Source organism: Arachis duranensis, chromosome 6 (assembly GCF_000817695.3).
Source record: "Arachis duranensis cultivar V14167 chromosome 6, aradu.V14167.gnm2.J7QH, whole genome shotgun sequence".
In the NCBI taxonomy this organism is placed as follows: Eukaryota; Viridiplantae; Streptophyta; class Magnoliopsida; order Fabales; family Fabaceae; genus Arachis; species Arachis duranensis.
In genome coordinates this window covers 16817794-16824264 of record NC_029777.3, presented here as the reverse complement: position 1 = coordinate 16824264, position 6471 = coordinate 16817794, and positions in this window count along the sequence as shown.

Here is a 6471-nt window from a genome sequence, read left to right as displayed (position 1 = left end):
TTAGGACATATATGTTGTAATGTTATCTTACCTGTATTTTCACTTACTAATAATAATAATAAGAAAAAAAGTCTTAAATGGTCCTGATAATTATTTCAAAAAATAACGAGATTGTTAAAAGAAAATACTTAATTCGGTAAAGAAAAATATATTAGGAAAAGAACATTAATTCATCATTTTTTTCACTACTTAAATATAAATTAATAAATATACTCCCTATCTTATAGGGCTCACCAAGCAATGCAAATATGTAGCCAAGCATGTCGAGTGCTTTAATTTCCAAGAATTAACTTTCTTAGTAAGTATAAGAATATTACGAAAGTGCATTTTTATCATAGTTTTAAATAATTTAAAAATATTTTTATTGATAATCAAACTTTAAAACATTTTTGCGAATGATAGAATAATTTAGATATATCTTGTTTGTTTACCATTTTATTCCGTTATGAGACATACACGAGCTTCATCGATTGCATGTTTGTTTGTGCTTTCTTTAAACTTGCCCTAGCTTGCAAGCAAAAATTTACTAGTATCTATTTCAGTAGCATTCTAGAAAGACATAAAAACATATTAATTAATTGAACCAGCTCTATACCAACCAGCTACCACGTAATTAATTAATTAATTAATTAATTAAGTTAGTGAGAAGTCGTGTTAATTAAACAAAAAAAATTGGGTTCAATTAATTTCAAGAAAAGCCCTATACTATATCTTCTACTAAATATTAAATTAAATAAATAATATATATAATTTTGTCTCGCTTCGAATAAAATTATTTCTAATTAAATGATGAAAACTTGCTGTCTTATAGTTTAGGCCTTCCAATGTGGAACATGCATCAAACAAAAACCTCGATGAATGTAATTTTCATTCCATGTTTGATGATTATATTACCATATTGGATGGTTGATGATGTATCAAAAAATTCTCATTGTTTCTTCCATCACTTTCACGACACATCAGCTAATTAATAATAACTAATAATTTTATATAAGAAATAAGTATTTGTTGTCACCTTTTATTCTTAAGAATTATTCTTGAGAATTTTTTTTAAACAGAATTAGCTTTAACCGTTTTTTAAAATCTAAGATTTAGCAGAAAATTCAAAGAAATAGTATTTAGAAGGGTTAATAATAATAATAATAATATATACATTCTTCCATGATTTCAATATTTTTTAAGAGATCAATTTTGTCAAAAAAAAATTTAATTTTTTTGGTGGGTTGGCACATTTCATCTATAAATGCTCATAGAAAGATTGCAAATTAAATTACATAAAAAGTTTCAAATTCTCATTTTCCATAATAATAATAATAACAATTTGTATCCAACTGACCTAACATTGTAATTAGGTCATCTCATGTGAAAAGAACTGTTGAGTTGACCTTTAATTTGCTTCATTAATGGTATGCACCACAATTCAAATAAAACGTACCAAGAGCTTAGCTGCCATAATAATAATATGATATGATATGAAATTTGATGCCCTAATAATTAAGGTCTTCCATGGTCATAGTTCCTACAGTAGTATTGAAGCAACATATATATATATATATATAGCAAGATAAAACTTTTAAATATATTGGTATATTAGTATTTTAATAATTTTTAACCGTTAATTTTAATTATAAAAAGTTAATACGATTAATTTTTTATAATTAAAATTAATTATTGAAAATGATTGAAATATCTGATAAATTTTAAATTTTTGTTATAGCATGTATGGTAGTGAGAATTTCTAGAAGTAAATGCAGCAATAGTAATATAGTAATGCGAAAAGATAGAGATGGCAGATGAATTAAACAAAGTTTGGAATAGGTCAATTTGTAAGGATCAAACAGCTTCATGCTCAGCTATCTTATTAGCTAGCTGTCACTTGTTGAAAGCGAAAGCTACACACAATCAAACCTTCTTTTTTTTTTTTTACTTTTTTTTTCATTTTACAACAATCCACAAATTTTGTGTGTCTTCAACTAAGTTGAAAAAAGAAAAGTGTCTATCAATATTTGTTTTTCGTTATGGTTGATCAAGTAATTAGTATATTGATTTATTTAAATAAATATAAAAAAATTTAAATTTTATTTTATATATATAATAATTAAATATATAATTATTAATCACTAATAAATTTTTAAATAAATTTTAAATCTAGAATGAATTAGTCTTTAAGAAAAACCATATGAAAATTGTTAGACGCTCAAATGGATATTTGCCATTTATGGAGATCAATTATCTTTAGCAATGTTTGTTTCTCAATATGTTGAATCTTATTAGTCTTCTCCCTAAAAATGCAATTTGCTTAATATATTGTTAAAAGAATAAAAGTCTCTTACAATTTGATGCTAGAAACACACATAATTTTGAAAATAATAAGTCCAAATTAAAAGACATTATTAGACAGTATGTAGGGGTAGCATTAGGAGGGCCAAAGCGTCATAGCTTATAGTGAATTGAAGTAGGAGCAGTAAATAGTAATTGAGCATAGTGTCAAAAAGGGACTAATAGAATCAAATAAAACCTTCAATAATGAGTGATTGATTCAGCAGCACGTGAAGCGCCCCAATTGTAATTAAATTAAAGACCGCTAATAATTGGGATCCAATAATACTAACCACAGATACAATACGACAAAAAGGTTTTATCACAAACAATAATCTACTACTCTTTTTGGTGCCTAATTTTTTTGGTTATTATAAATTATAGTATTATGTGAATTTTGTAGTATGCATCGATATGGAATAGAATATTGTCGGAATAAAATGAGTAATAATTCGAGAAAGTAATAAAAAATACATAAATTATAACTAGCGATTTAAAGAAAAACAATTTTTTTCAAAAAAAATAAGAGTCACGATTTTTTTTTAAATTTTTTCCTTTAAATCTTTCTTTCTTTTGATGGCACATAGCTCCCTCTATCAAATCGATAATTTCAAATTCTTGAATAATTCCGATCCATTGATTATTAATCCGTTATTAATCCATATCTATGTATTATATACTCAAACCCTCATTTTTTCGTATTACATGTACCTAATTCATATTAAAAATAAAAAGCCCATTCGGTCTTTTAGTAATTTATATTTTCCCATGTTTAAAAAAAATTCACCCAACCAATGTCAATTAATTCTATTATTATTATTATTATTATTGCATTGTTGTTGTTATTATTATTACTATTCTATCATTCCCAAAAGACAAACTTTATATATTCTTGAATTCTAAAATTCAATTGTTATTATTAGGGGCCCGAGAAAACAAATCATAATCATCTTTCTGCTGCTACTTATTAGAAGATCGTATCACTTTCCATCATCACCAACTATATATTACTGCCATTTTTATTGTTCGGCGGCACCTTGTCCACCATGCATGTTACATCTTTTATTTTAATATACTACTACTACTACTATTATTATTATTATTATCACATTTCTATTATTTTAGTGCATTTTGAATTAATTTATAGAAATCTGTTTAATCTAAAAATACATTAAAAAAAGGTAATTTACATATATAAAAGGAAACTATACTTTTTTTTTCTCTTTCTCAAGTCATTAGGTCTGAAATTATTTAAACTTTTTTTTTTTAATTTTACTTGAGTTAAAGTTAGTACATAACAAAGGTAGTAAAGTTTGTTTTAGTGTTATTTTTCTCTATTTAAAGATATTTAAAGATATTAAAACTCAAACTATTCTCATGTGGGTTTGTTAATAAGTAATTCTTAGAGCACATGCTAACCAAACTTTTTTTGTTGCTTCTCCTTATCATCAAAGGTGCATAGCCTAATATTTGAATAATCAATATTAAATTTGATTGGTGGCCAAGAAAATTATGCCTTCAATTTTTGATTGTGCGTTCCTTCATCAACATAGATGAATTCTTATTCAATAATTCTGGTCAACATACATTACTTTTTGGGAAAGAAAACATGAAAATTATATAAAATCAGAGCAACTTTATAAACAAACTAGTTTAGGGGAAGACCTAATAATAAGCTCAAGTGATTAGACTAATTAAGGGGAAAAATTAAACATTCAAATCATCATAATTTGGTGTAACCTCATTTTAGCATTTAGAGTATATTTTCTTAATTTTTATTCCCGTTTGGTTCCTCATGAACTTCTTAAACTTTTAAATTTTTTTAAAAATATTTATTAACAAACAAAAAATTCGCCAAAAACAGTTAAAATTCGTCTTATTTAATATTTATTAATTATTACTAAAATTAATAAATACTAAATAAGACAAATTTATTTGGACTATTTTTTTTCTTCCTAACTAGTATTACTTTATTTTTTACCCTTGAATCTTATTAGGTATTTTATAGATGTCTAAATTATATTAATATGACTTCTCCTTAATTATGTAAGCTAGAAGAATCAACTACATAAAAAAGTAATCACAATTTGAGGTTGATCAAGGTGTTGTTTCATGCCATTTATTATTGGTAAAAGAATGGTTGGAGAAGTGAGATTTTTTTTTTCTTTTTCTCTTTTCATTTCTTTTCTTTTTGGCGTCAAAACTGAGAAGAACCTTGCTCTTTTTACCGGTGTTTTTCTACTGTAGAACTTCCACTCCATGATTGAATTAGGAGACCAATTTCAAGGTCGGTTTGGGCTGGCCCAACAAGATAACTTAAATAAGTAGCCATCATTGTCAATAATATATATTTATTTTCACTTTTTTACACATGGAATCTTGAAATTAACGGTAGCTAAACAAGTCAAGTTCCTCATCTAATTTCTCCAAAAGCGACATGTTATTGGTGGAAAATGCATTTATCATTTAATTATATTCTTAACTTTAAGAGTTATTCATATTCTGACCCAATACTATTGTTCAGACTCAAGTAAGTTAAAAATGTCCAACTCAAAGATTGGTCTTCATCACTTATCCGACCTCGTCTAAAGAGGTTGGGCTCGACATAGGCTCCTCCCCAAAGAGGTCGGGATTGACATGAGCTGGCAGATAACACTTATTCGAATAAGTAATTGCCTCCTAAAATTTTTCATCTACTTCTAGAAGTGATATCTCAACAATCCTAAGATAGAGGAACGGTTATCCACCAGCAGAAGTGGAACTATTCCAATGGTGGTTATTGGATCACTACTATAAATATAGTGACACATTCAGGTAAAACTAAGTTCCAATACTCTAAAAACCTGCTTACTCCCTTGCTAACCTAAATATCAGAGTGTGTTTGCAAGTACCACCTCCCATTCTTTTACATACACAACTCGGACGGAGGCTCCCAGACCTAAACCAAGTCGGAGACCACATTTCTTTAACGTTTGGGTCAATCCTTCAAATCCAATCTCAGGTTACCCACGTAACAAGAGTGTATTTGTTTAAATGAAAAGTAAAAATGGAATGAAAATTTTATCGATAAAATTTATGTATAATTTTAATTTCATATGTAGTTGATGTATGTCACTCAAGAAAATTCATTTTTCACTTTTATTTTATTTTTTAAGTTCTCTTATGAAAAATTTTACAAAATTAAGTATATTATTTGTAGCTGAATTATTTTTATTTAGAAATAAAATAAACCCTAAAAGAACTGCCACAATTTAGTCGCGGTTTAACAGTAGAAGATACTGCACTGCCAAGATTGTTTTCTATAAAAATTAACAAACAACAAAAATATACACAATATTACCATCTACATAATAATTTCATTTGGTTGTTTTATGTGATCTTAAGATTATTATGTCATAACTGAATTCTAATAAATAATCAGATCACATAGAATATACATATTGTTGCCCAAATGGTTATGTAAAACTTTAGTAACACTAATAATAAGATGGCACTATTTACATAAATTGAACGTGTAATAATGCAATGACTTTGAATATATTTCAGAGAGTGAATAGAATGAGAATGTGAATGATTTGGGTGTCCCATCGAATCATCCATTTTTAACTCTCGAGCCTTGTGCTTGTTTTTGCTTTCCCTCCCTTCACCTTATTATTTCCCAAACTCAAATCAATCAATTTCCTAATTTCCTTACTTCAATTGCTGTTCTAAAAGTTACAACTTACTATTTGAATATTTAAATATTGAAAAAAAATTAGTTTACAAAATTAAAATAATATTTCTTTTTTTTTCATTCTTCTGAAAATAGATATAATTTATGCATCAATTATTCACTTGAAGTGAAGGTAACAATATTTTTTATAATAAAAAACCTAATGATGAAATTTATATTTACAAGATCAACTCAATGTACATTTATTTTCTTTTTGTAAGAAAAAAAATTAGGTATAAATTGATTGATCTCTTATTTTATAAGTCAAGGTTATTATTAAAACATCTAAAATAAAATTATAAAATACCTAAAAATGATAACTTATTTAATTAAATTTTTATAGTTATTATAAATTTCATGGAAACATTTATAAAAAATATCACATAAATTAAGAGATCACATAATGTAGTTAATTACCTACCGGGAAGCAATTAACTTCA